The 13,208-nt window shown below is 36.8% G+C and overlaps 1 long non-coding RNA gene and 1 pseudogene across 1 annotated transcript; both read left to right on the top strand.

Moving 5' to 3' along the window:
• Positions 1–924, top strand: part of LOC148909303 (large subunit ribosomal RNA) — a 1,668-nt pseudogene extending 744 nt beyond the window's left edge.
• Positions 925–3,714: 2,790 nt separating this feature from the next.
• On the top strand, positions 3,715–5,444 carry LOC148909302 (uncharacterized). The gene is made up of 3 exons (XR_016120416.1): positions 3,715–3,859; positions 4,158–4,227; positions 5,357–5,444. It is a non-coding gene; the product is annotated as an uncharacterized LOC148909302 (long non-coding RNA).
• Positions 5,445–13,208: the final 7,764 nt, after the last annotated feature.

Genomic DNA, 13,208 nt, shown 5'->3' with positions numbered 1-13,208 from the left:
GCCGGTCGCTTCGGTGTTGACCTCACACAACGCGCCCAGGACGCGCTGGCGGTCATATGGCCTCATCCGACCCGTCTTGAAACACGGACCAAGGATTCTAACATGTGCGCGAGTCTTCGAGTGATCGAAACTCCCAGGCGGGAATGAAAGTGAAGGCGGCCTCGGCCGCTGAGGTGAGAACCCCCTGTCGCGGGGGGCGCATCATCGACCGACCTATTCTACTCTTAGGAAGGTTTGAGTAAGAGCGCATCTGTTGGGACCCGAAAGATGGTGAACTATGCCTGAATAGGGTGAAGCCAGAGGAAACTCTGGTGGAGGCTCGTAGCGATTCTGACGTGCAAATCGATCGTCAAATTTGGGTATAGCGGCGAAAGACTAATCGAACCATCTAGTAGCTGGTTCCCTCCGAAGTTTCCCTCGGGATAGCTGGAACTCAGTGCAGTTTTATCAGGTTAAAGCGAATGATTAGAGGTCCTTGGGATTAAAACAATCTTTAACCTATTCTCAAACTTTAAATTGGTAAGAAGCCCGACTTGCTTGATTGAAGCCGGACGACGAATGCGAGTTCCTAGTGGGCCATTTTTGGTAAGCAGAACTGGCGATGCGGGATGAACCGAACGCGCGGTTAAGGTGCCTAAGTCGACGCTCATTCAGACACCACAAAAGGTGTTGGTTGCTACAGACAGCAGGACGGTGGCCATGGAAGTCGGAATCCGCTAAGGAGTGTGTAACAACTCACCTGCCGAAGCAACTAGCCCTGAAAATGGATGGCGCTCAAGCGTCGCACCTATACCGTGCCGTCGGGGCGAATGCCAGGCCCCGACGAGTAGGAGGGCGCGGCGGTCGTGACGCAGCCTCTGGCGCGAGCCTGGGTGAAACGGCCGCCGGTGCACAACACTTGCCATTTCCTTACCGCATCTATATCCACTAAACAGGACGTAATACTCTTGATCATTTTTAACACTCATTCTGTTTGTTCCCGACCCTCGGGGCAATCTTTTGTGTAAGCGTGTGTTGTGTTGGAAGAGAAGGGTTAGCTAAAGTTGTTACACATATCATATTTATCTGGTTTGAACCTCTAAAACAAAATGCACCAGTGAAATTGTTGCCGAGGAAGGCTACGTTCATGGTTTCTTTTAGCAGTACTTTAAGCATGAGCGACTTTATGACAATATTTAAGTTTGCAGTAACTTAAACGGCGTCATAGTTAGGGGAGTTAACTTATCTCACGGGTTCGCGCATCCACCAGGTAGGTAAATATGAACCAGATAGTAGTCTCCTACAAAAAAAAAAAGTTCAAAAATACAAAAGTGGTATGCCTAAACTGGAGTCTCGTAAAATATAGGCTCGTGGCTCGCAAACAGAGGCTCGGACTCGCAGACTTGCACTTTAGCTAACCTCGTATATTTTAGTATGTTTCAATAAAAAGCTCTATACTGAATTCTATGCTCACGATTAAAATACGAATAACTGTCCCACGTTAGTGATATCTAAAGCTATCCTGCTGCAAGTTAGTTAACCAACCAACCAACCAACTTACTTATTTATTTAGTAACTAGAAAGCCCACAGTCATTATTTTATTGCTAATCATAGGTAAGGAGATGCAATAACAGGTAATTAAGGTAAGGACAGGTAATCACAGGTATTCACAAATAATGACAGGTAATCACAGGCAATCACAGGTATGGACAGTAAATCATAGCTAACTACAGGTAAGCACAGGTAACTGCAGGCAATCATGCGTAAGTATAGGTAAGCAGATATAACCATATATATATGTAAAGGTAGTCAGAGGCGATATACCACGGTTGTCGTATATACTTATTTCAATAAAGTCAGTCACCAAAATCCCAGAAAGCTGAGATCACTGAGGATCATGGGAAACAATTTATTTCAAACAAGTAAAGCTTCTTTCATAGAAACTTCAGTTGAGGATGCTCAGGAAAGGTGACACTATAACCTGGGATAAGATGAGCAAGTCCATCAACAGTTATCCAGCGGATGAAACATGTAGGATGTATCTACCCATAATCCTTGTCGGCTTCAGCTATATAGCTTTTCTTATGGCTTTTCAGACTAACTTTATTTCAATAAGTATATATGGCCAACGAAATACACCTTCTTGCAAGAACATTGTCATACGATATTAGAAAGAACATTAGTAATTTAGTGACAGGGGAATACATTAAAAGACAAAATAGAAACTTCAGCTTCAGTGACCTTCTTTTGTTTTTTAATAGACCGTAAATCCTCTCTTAAGCCTCCCGGGGGGCTTATTTATTTCAGGCACGTTTGAGAGGGGGCTTATTGATTTTATCGAAACGCAGTAAGTTGCACGCTGTAAGGATGTAATATCATTGTAACTCAGGATTAAACGGAAGCATTACTATTGACCGTCTCGCATAATCTGTAGTGATGTACATAGTATTTTTATTATTTGATTCACCTGTGTTAGTCTCTCAAGTATAATTTACGGTGTGCGCACTCGAGGATGGACTAGTGGTTCCGGAGCGCTATACGCTGCAATATCAACTAACAAGAAGACTTTAAATTATTCTTCACAAAAAACTAGATCGCAGAGGAGAAAACCTTAAGCATATGAAGTTGGAGATCGTGCAACCGAAAATGAGGAACAAACTGTTGTGATTATGTTAGTGAACTACTGTATCAAGACTTTAATACCGTAAATCACCTTTAATCAGTACACGTGATTCTTTAGTTATGAAGAGGAAGGGGAGAGGAGAGGGGGGGGGGGGGGGGGCTAAAAAGAGAGGGGGGCTTAACAAATTTCTTCCTTTAAAAAGGGGGGGGGGCTTATTGGGAAGGGGGGCTTATTAGAGAGGGGGGCTAAATTGAGGATTTACGGTAATTCTTATCCCACCAAATCGCTAATGTTCTATTGTTATATTTTCGTATGACTACATTCTTGCAAGTAGGTGTATTCACTTTTCCACTATATGGCATTTAGCTATGAAGCACACACCCAAGGAGGACTATTTTATTACCACATGCATTGAAACTATTCGTATTTTTTTTTCAGTTTCAATATGCTTTTACGATGTATTTAAATTATCACTTCGTGTCTTGCCTGCCTGCCTACAAATACACGAACGAGCTGACTAATGTACAGTGAAATCGCAATATCTTCATACTCCTAAATTTCTTGTAGTATTTGGGTAATGTGGCTTTCATTCTCTATTTCATATTCAATTAAGATATTCAATCAAGACGCAGTGCTTGCAGTAAGTAGAACATAAAATTCTGAATCAACATCTAGCAAGCAAACTCATCATTTTTTCACACTCATGTCCCATTCATTGCTAGTAAGCGTTAAGCATTTTTAACATACCTCTGAGTTGAGAGTAACAAATAGCCAACTTCTCTGTTAACATACCTATGATACATCCACAAACAAAATATCTGATTTCAATATATCGAAGGGATATCGAACAGAACAGCAGAGAACAAACTACAATGTGATGTTGTTTTTCGCCAGGATACTTCAACTCTTTCCACTGCAAGGAGTTGGGGGCTTTCCTGCGGTTACAAGCACATCAAACTGTTACTTAAGCAACCGCAAAGCATCCTTTCTATGGCCAAAACAAACATCCAAACAAAGCCTAATGGTGGCAAAACACAGGAAACCCAAAGGGAAGAGAAGAATAACAAAGACCGCAGAGGATCACGGGAATCCAACATGGCCATCGGCATGGACTCCCCCTCCAAACAAAACACATACAAGTCTTTGACCAACTCCCAATTCACTCGCCGCCTTCCCTACCCCTATTCCGTGGCCCACTCAACTTTCATTGCTGTTGGTCAAACACTCATTCATCATCGAGGATCCCTACTTCACAGGTAACACAAACCGCTCTTTCCTAATAACCTCCTATTTTGGACGATCTTTTCCCAATCATTTCTTTCAAAATACCTTCCCCGTGTTACCTGCAGTAGGCGTTCACACATTTCTTCGTGTCAACGCGGTTTTAAACCATCATTAGGCTTCATGATGCCTTCAGGTTCCTCAATGTGAACCTTCCCTTCCCTTGTCTTGGCGGCCGAGACAGCCTCGTTTCCCTTTTCATCATTAAATGCAAATCACATGCATCCGTCATCCATACATATCATTATTCACTTCTTCCTTATCTCCCTTTAGTATAGTACTTTCTTTTCAACTCACCTACCTCCTTCGCAGCCAGCCAGCCAGCCACCAACTATCTTTCAAGGTAAATCATTCTTACTTTCAATACCATTCTTATAAAAAACATCTTTCAAATTTTCATTAACAAACACTTACATTTCAACATTTTCTATATTTTTTGATCATGGCTTCATTATCTTTATTTCTTATGCTAAACTAAACACCATGTTTTCTCTCTCTTTTTCATTATCTCGTGGCAAAATATGTTCATGTACTCCATCTCCCTTTACTCTACTTTTATTTCAACATGCCATAACTATTTTTTACATTGATTATTTGCATTCTTGTTATTTTTTGTTCTGTATTTATTCAATATATTTCTTAGGTATTTTTCTTTTTTGCTTGTCTTACTACTTTATTCTTACTACTTTATCAAAATGATCATACCATACTAGCACATACACAGATATATTTCACAATTAACTCTCTTAGATAACCGTCTTGTCATACATGTTTTCTAAATTAGCAAAGCCATTTTGCTTCGACTGTTGGGGTTTGTACCCCTCCCTCCCCATCCTCCTCATTTATGACAATAATATATTTTTTTCTAATTTCATAGAGTTTACTGCCCTCATACTTTTTACTACGTTGCTACCATGCTGCATTGCATTCTGTGCTTATCTTGTCAAATATTTTGCTTTAAAATATCAATCTCACTCTATGTATATATGTACTTTTCTTTCTTTCTATTCTTATATATGATGCCTTTATCTTTCCATATGCTTAGACAGTATTATTTTTTAGTGAACTCTAACTACTGGTTGGTCTATCATCAATGCTGCTTTAAGATTGCATGACCTACTACTAGCCTATCAGCTATAAACTACCAGTAGCCAAATGTGGCGGCTTTTCAAATCAAATATGTTATACTTCACTACCATTCCAAAATTTATTTCTATCTATATCTTTTGCTGAATACTTTCCATTCCCATAGATAATGAGTCCTCTCACTCTATTGGTCAATGTTAGTTCCTAGCATTTTCAGGAACCAGGACTAATTGTTACACTTTATATGTAACTAACCTTTTCATCTGCTTCAATCATCCTTTCTTTTTAGTTTCATTTTTTATTTTGTTACTAGATAAAAAAGACCCATTAATTTTGCCAACCGGTCGGTTACAATACTTAATTTTTATCACACATTTTTCTTTCAGCTGTGCCCATAACCATGATTTTTAAAAAACACCCCATGCCAAGGTCATCATTCTATATGGATTTTAAGACAAGCGATTCCTGCACACTTTTGTCATTGAAATGTATGTATATCTTTAATCTTCATAACTCTTTCTCAGCATATTGAGTGCCACATCTTTAATTCCTGCAAACCTTTAACTTTTATTGAGCAGCACTTCTGATAGTGCTTTTATGACAACCCTCATTAATTTCATATTTCTAATAGTTTTCTTGATTTCACTTCATAACTGACCCAATAACATTTCCCAAAGTAGCCGAGATGCATTATTGCAGAAAAGCACTCTAGTACATTTCCACTGTAGCAATGTAGTAGTCTTCAACATTACCACTGTTGCACTGTATCCTTGTACAACTCTAGTACTGTAGCAGTTAAGTTTTGTATTACTCTTTAACTGTATTACTGTAGCTCTGTACCACAAGTTGCCACTGTCTTACCCTAGTACTGTAGCACTACAATCTAGTGCTACCATTAATGCTACAGTACTACTGTGCTAAAGTACTACCACAGTGCTATACTCCAATAACCCAACCTGACTACATTGCCTAATTATACCAATTACATCGTTCCACTTAAATCAAGAACACTCTTCTAAATAATTAATGAACTATAAAGCACTTTATCTTTCTAAAATGGTTTCACTTTGCACTTCAAGTTTTTATAGTCCCCAGCTCCCCTTCTAAAATATGTCACATGATATCTTTTTTCATAACAACATGCGAGATAAAAGGTCTTAACCTGTATGGATGGCCTAAGCTGCTTAGCTAACTAATTATATATGAATTAATTACCAATTTTCAGTCAATTATCAAACAAACACATACACCTCTTATTTCAGGGCATAAGATAATACAAAATAATAATGTCATTCGCAATAATTCAATGTTAAGGCATGTTGTAACAGTAAAATATAGAGGCTAGAGAAATACTTTTCATTGTTAAAAGATTTCATAATCTAATTCTTTAGGAAATCTTTCAATTATTTCTAATTTTGGAGGCCTTTTTTATATTTACTTTTTCATTACCTTGTGAACTGAATCCCAAGCTTAAACACCATCCACTTGTAATCACGCAATCTTTTGTCAAATTTTCAATTTTTTGTTCAAGCTTTCAGAAAACAGTCAGAATATATTTTTAGTTTTAGACAACGAATGCATTTTTTTTTTGTGTAAGCTTTGTTACTATCTTTTGCATGAACACACCTTTGTATGAGCTGAGGCATAATTCCACAGACCTCTTAAAATACTTGCACTTGACGTCATAAAAGGTGTGACTTTAAAGGCCTGAGCACAAAATAGGAATATAAATTTCAGTGATAGAGGACCATACATTTCTTATATCACATTTTTGCCAACATGTGTATGCATTCAATTGAAGAATCGTTGTCGGGTTCTGAAACATAGAACATAGAAGCTGAGACCGAAACGACGCATGGGAAGTATGTTAATTAGATGCATGCTGTGACTGGCGATCCGTGGCATGATCCACTGTCAAACGCAGGTCTTCTGAATATGCATTTCGCTTTCTAAACCAACTGCATGGATGGCGCGAATGAATAAATTATAATATAATTATGTCATTTCCCATGTGCCATTTCCGTCTCCGCTTTTATGTTCTATGTTTCTGAACCTGACAACGATTCTTCAATCGAGTGTAACTTTCTGTGAGCTGATCCAGACATAAGCTAGCAGAAGCATAAACTCATTTAATATATTTCTTTTAATTGCTGATATGATTTGGGTTGCTGAGGCCTAAGCTCTAGTAAAAAACCTATTTCACCTTCCTGCAAAGTATTTCATTTCAGGCCTTTTGCCATTCGCAAGAGTAATCATTCCTCTATAGTTAGTTGTACAGGAGAACAAACATGATTACGGATTTTTTATGGATAACACTCAAACACTGTGCAACAAAGCTGATTAGGTATATTAAGACAGGAGGCGTCTGGTACCAAATACATTTCTAATTTTTTTGTGCATTCAGACCTCTGTTCACACAAATTTATTTTGTAGTGCACTCAGCTGTGATATCTCATTAATTTATGCTTGTGTGGCCTCAAGTCTCACCTCACATGCATTTATGCTTCTGTAGATTTACATCTCATATGATATATGAATTTTTCCAACTGACCTCAATCATTGACGTATGAATGACGTCACTGCCAAATTTAGCCCTCCTGATGGCTGTGGAAATTGACCAGCCCAGAAAAATATCAAAACTATTAGTTATCATGTTACTGTTTTCAACCTGTTATTAACAAGGTTTTTTTTCATTTGCTGGCCTGGAAATCTATAGTGTCAAGACAAGTTGCACATCTGTATAATGTCTCAATTCTGATTAGCTACCATTTTTCTCAGATCAGCTCCGTATTTATTTTTTTTTAAAAAAAAAGATCAGCTACTTATTCATGTGCACTATCATATAAAATATATCACATGCATTTCTTTATCCTGTCATTTTTTTTTGTTATATCGCTGCCAGGGTTTCTTTACATCATCTGTGGTCCTTTTACCTCCTTCTCTTTTTTGCACTATTATGTACACAGACATGATCATTATTTAAGGGGTCATATGAGCCATTTCAACCCATTACCTCCAATCACACAAAATACACTGTTACTGAACCAAGCTAACCGGGTGGCAGTTGCGATCTCATCTTATGTACATTTATGCTCCTCTAAGCTTTCATCTTATATCATATTAATTTATACTTCACTACAGTGACATTTTATGTCGTATAACTTTATTATGTTTTTATAGGGTCTGGTCCCAGTTGTATGAAGGGATGATAGCACTATCCAAAGAATAAATCTTTATCCAGTGGATAAGTCGATGCTGTTATCCCATACATTTATATAGTATATGAGATTTATTCATCTGATAGTGCTATCCAGGCTTCGTACAACTGGGACCTGAGCAAGGGTGGAGTGGGTAGGAGACAGTGAGGCATAGTTTATGGCAGTGGACATAAGGGATGTCTAAGGGATAGTCAGGGATTAGTGGATGGGAAATACCTGTATAAACTCCTTTGCATGACCTTTCTTCCCACACCATCACCTCTGCATAGCTTCATCTATATGTACAGTACCTTTATCTGATTCCCTATTCAAATTTTGCTGTTAGGTAACACCAGTTAGTACAAGGGAAACTGATTTGTTAAAACACAGTGTTGGCTTCATTTGTGGCTAAGAATGCTATATATAATTATCTGGGGTAATACATTAACTATTTTTAATCATTTAAAAAAAATTTGTCTAACAATTAACCAAAATATTGGATTTTTTCTACATATTACAAAGACTAAATTTTGCTTTACAAAACTATGTTACTTCTTATGTGCTTAAGTACAATTTGCTATATATACAATAAATGAAACCATAATTAGTGTTTACAAAAATCACACCTTTCAAATGCAATATTGGTTGTGGATAACAACTGCAATGAAAAAATCCCTGTATCGGGTAGTAATGTTACATTACTAAAATTATATGTCATATATCTATCTGTAATAATAGAGAGACAGTGTAATGTGTATTATCTTTGCATATAGAGATATAAAAATCCACAGTAGAGCAAAAGTTGGTCGACCTAGATTAACAACATGCCAAAGCCATGATGCATAAAATGTGCACAGGAAGGGAAAACTGCAATACGCATGGAATTAGCATAATCGTTTGTCTTCCCATGCTCCCCTTTGGTCTTAGCTTTGATGATATAACCTTTTTTTGGACCCCACAACGTTTTTTCAATTAGGTGTATATATGACATTTATTTTGATATAGTAACTTTTCTGATTGATACAGGGGTTTTTGCCTTGTCGTTTGATAAGGATAACCAAGATTCCATTCTATTAAATAAATCCTTCGAAACAATTATTTGTGTTCTATTTCTGGAAATTTCCATTTACGGGAATGAGGTTTTTTTCAATATTTTACCAAACCACCAACCCAATAATAATTTAGATATGTCCAAGTGCTGCACAGATAGCATACACTCAAAAATGATATGATCATCATCAGTGCATCAAGCTGGTGGTATCTGTTTTTTCAAAACCCAAATGACTGTCGCCCCCTGTGAACTGCTTTGAAGTTTGCTTCCTTTCAATAACAAATTGTTGTTTTTCAGTGTTGTCATGTCAAACAATTAACTGTGTATTACACTGCTAGGTGTGTAATTTGGCCAGATAATAATTATTTTACTCCTGCAGCTGTATTTTTTCCTGCCCAACAATGCTGTAATTAGTGCTCTTAATATTTCAAAAATTTAATTTACCACCTCCCCTCATGGGAAAATCTCATTCTCTATTTTCCTGCCCTTTCAGACTGTGGTTTCAGTTTACCTCTTCAATCTACTAATCATTGCTAAATATAGAACAACCTATGTGATAATTTTGGTCCTTTTACATATATTTTCCAATGGAGTTTTTGTGAAATACCTTTAGACTTTAACCTACCATGATTTTCAATTTTATGATTGATTGAGCTTTATTACCATAATTTCAAAGTTTATTTACAAGATAATATTAAAACAGGTATTGGTGATAGCTGCTCAGAATAGATAGACTAATCGAGCTGAGTAGCTGAGACTAATGGGGCTGAGTGGCTGAATAGCTGTCATTAGCAATTATTCCTCAAGCCCAAATGCTTGTGAGTTCATAGCATGTGAAGCTGATGACAGTCACAGGACCTATTGTTTTAGTCAAATCCAACTTCTCTCCCAATATATTCATGCTAACTAGCCTTGAATTACAATTACATTTGATACATACATACATACATAACCTTTATTTCAATACGGAATCTCTTCATAAAAATGCTCTTCCAGAGAGCTGTATATAGTGTTTTCCTTTTCAAAGCTGGGACTTTTTACTACTAGTAGGCTATAACTTTTAACCCAGTAGGTCATCCAATCACAAAGCAACATTGTTAGACCACTAGAGTGACCACAGTAAATCCGTGAAACACTAATTACTAAATAGTGCAAAATAGTGCTACTTTAACAATAGAAAACAATGGAATTTGCATGAAATTGTGCTACTTAGTATTACATGAAGATATAGAAATATAGATAAGTTATAGTGCTAGGGAACGAGGTTATTCCGGGCGAAAGCCCTTGGAATTAAATTCGGAAAAATTAATATCCGACCTCGCCGGGAATCGAACCCATGACCTTCGGATTTGTACTACCGATACTAGCGAGGTCGGAAATTAATTTTTCCGAATTTAATTCCAAGGGCTTTCACCCGGAATAACCTCGTTCCCTAGCACTATAACTTATCTATATTTCTATATCTTCATGTATTTCATAAGTGCTACGGGGTCCACATATTCTCATCTGTTTAGTATTACTAAAGTTTCATGGATTTACTGTGGTTACTCTACTTGCATTTGCTTAAAAAACAATACTCATTATCCTAACATGTATGACAAATGTTTATGTTGAATATTGTAGAAATACTGGTTTTAAGGCCTGGGCTTGCATTCATTTTATGTGTTTTTTTATTGGTTTAAAACCAGAAAAGGCTAATATTGGATGGGGGGGCGGGGGGGGGGGGGGGGGGGGGAGGAGAAGGAGTTAGGGATAGGAGGATAAATAGACTAGGAAAGATAAACCTTTCATTTATTTCCAATCTCTTCCTAGTGTATCAAAAATATAAACATGAACTACTATAACTTCACTTATAACCAGGGGGTGAGGGCTTTTTAACTGGAAGGATGTTTGCATGAAGCAAGTTACAACCAGGATATTTTTGTTTATATAAATTCCCTTCTTGGTTTCTAAGACCAGAATCATTATGAAATTAAAGTTTTGTAAAAGATTGTTCACAGTGTACATGAAAACATGGATTAATGTTACTTATTTTGCTATGTTGGTCTTTGCTTGTGAAATGCAATTATTCTTGTGTACACATCTCTGAAATAAAAATCAGATTGTGAAATATTAACATTCATTGAGATGTATCTTAACACAAATAACTTTCATTTGATTTTTTTTCTAGGTTAACGCATGCTACAGTATGGAATGAAGGTAATGCAATTTTTTTAAAATTTGTCTTCTGTAGTTCCAGAAAATTTCCACACCCCACCATGGAGGGAATTTTAAAAAGGTTCCCTAACCCCTCTACAATTTCCAATTTTGTTCCATACCGACCTTGTAATTTAGTTTTATCCCTGGACCCCCAAACCCCTGGGAATTTCTCATTTTTTCCATGGTGGGGTATGGATGTTTTTTGGAAACCACAAATTGAAAAATAAAGGTCCTGACATTAGAATATTTCATATAATAATGATGTCTGTGTGAGCAGACATTGCAGCCCTGAACAAGGGAATATATCTTAAGCAGGGGCACTGAACCCAAAATTTGACTTTTTTCTCACAATGCCAAAGTCTTCTTATTACAGCTAACACTTCTCAAGCTTATCCCTTAGGTTCCAATGGATTCTTTGTTCAAATGCTGAACATTTTTATCTTTTTTGATAATACCATTCATAATAACAATAAAATCAAAACTTGAACTCTGATTGCATTATGGCATTCTTTATATGGAATATTGTAATCAGAATGTGAGTTATTATTTTGAATCTTGAGGCTTTGTATTCCAAGAGAGAATAATAAATTACAGTATTCTAATAATGAAACCATTCATGGAACCTACACGTAGGGCAGTAAGCTGTGTCGTTTTGACTGTAACAAATACACAATATAATTCTTTGATAAATACAAGCATTATGTAAAACTTTTACAGTCAAACCAGCTCATGCATTCTTATCAAGGTTCAAAGATTCATTTTATTATTGGAAGTTTGATTTTCATCCTGCTCTCAAGCTTGCTTTAATAAAACAAACATAAATTTCAATCCTATTGAGGTCTTTGCCTCAAAAAATCAAAATGTTCATTTGTTACAGGACTAGTTTTTCAACAAAACAATACACCACACAAATAACTTGTGTAAATCAAGCCTACAACTCATCTACGACAGATGTGAGCTTGTTGTATACGATAGTTGTAGGCAAAATTCATACCAACTTAACCTGGCCTTTAGGTGGGTTTATGGGCCTGATAGGATATATATTTGTATTAGAATATATATGAAGCATGGGTGGCCTAGTAGTGAGATTGCTTGCCTCTCACGAAATGCAACCTGGGTTCGAGTCCCTATGAGCTTGGTGTTGTATGTGAGTTGAGTTCTTTCCCATGCTTCGAGGGTTTTTCAGGTGCTCTTGCTTGATCCTCCCTCTGCAAAAACTAGCTACTAAATTCTTTTTCGATCCTAGGAGATAATCATGATAGGGCTAACCTCAATATCTCCTTTCGCACTCACTGGTGCAAATAAATTTTTTTTAAATGAAATATATTTTGTACTTCGGTTGTAATGTATCAAATTGAGCTGGTCCTTGCAGTATATCAAGCAACTTATGCAGCTACAAATTGAAAGGGTCAGAAAAAATTCTCAGTCTTGAATAGGATTTTATCCCATGCCCTGGCATGTGCCCTTCAGCTGCATAAAAAAGTTAAGCTATACAATACTCCATTTTAGAGTTTCATTCAGTGACCATGAATAATAGTTCATAGCCGAGACTGGAGTTACTGCGCATGATAAACTGTAGTTTTCCTATGCGTGGAAATTCCAGCCTCAGCTAAAAACTATTATTTGTGGTCACTGAATGGAACTGTAAAACAGAGTACTGTAGAAATAATTTTAGCTTGGCACAAATCTGTGAAGAGCTTAATTAAGTTTTAATCCCAGCCAATTATTGAAATTTGAAAAAAGCAAGATGCAAATCAAACTTCCAATAATAAAATGAATCTTTGAACCTTG

This window comes from Actinia tenebrosa, unplaced genomic scaffold, assembly GCF_029948245.1.
Source record: "Actinia tenebrosa isolate PJP-AT-01 unplaced genomic scaffold, QUT_ActTen_1.0 PGA_scaffold2__45_contigs__length_23673736, whole genome shotgun sequence".
Classification (NCBI taxonomy): domain Eukaryota; kingdom Metazoa; phylum Cnidaria; class Anthozoa; order Actiniaria; family Actiniidae; genus Actinia; species Actinia tenebrosa.
Note: the sequence above shows the minus strand (reverse complement) of the source record. Positions and strands in the feature narration are given on the sequence as shown.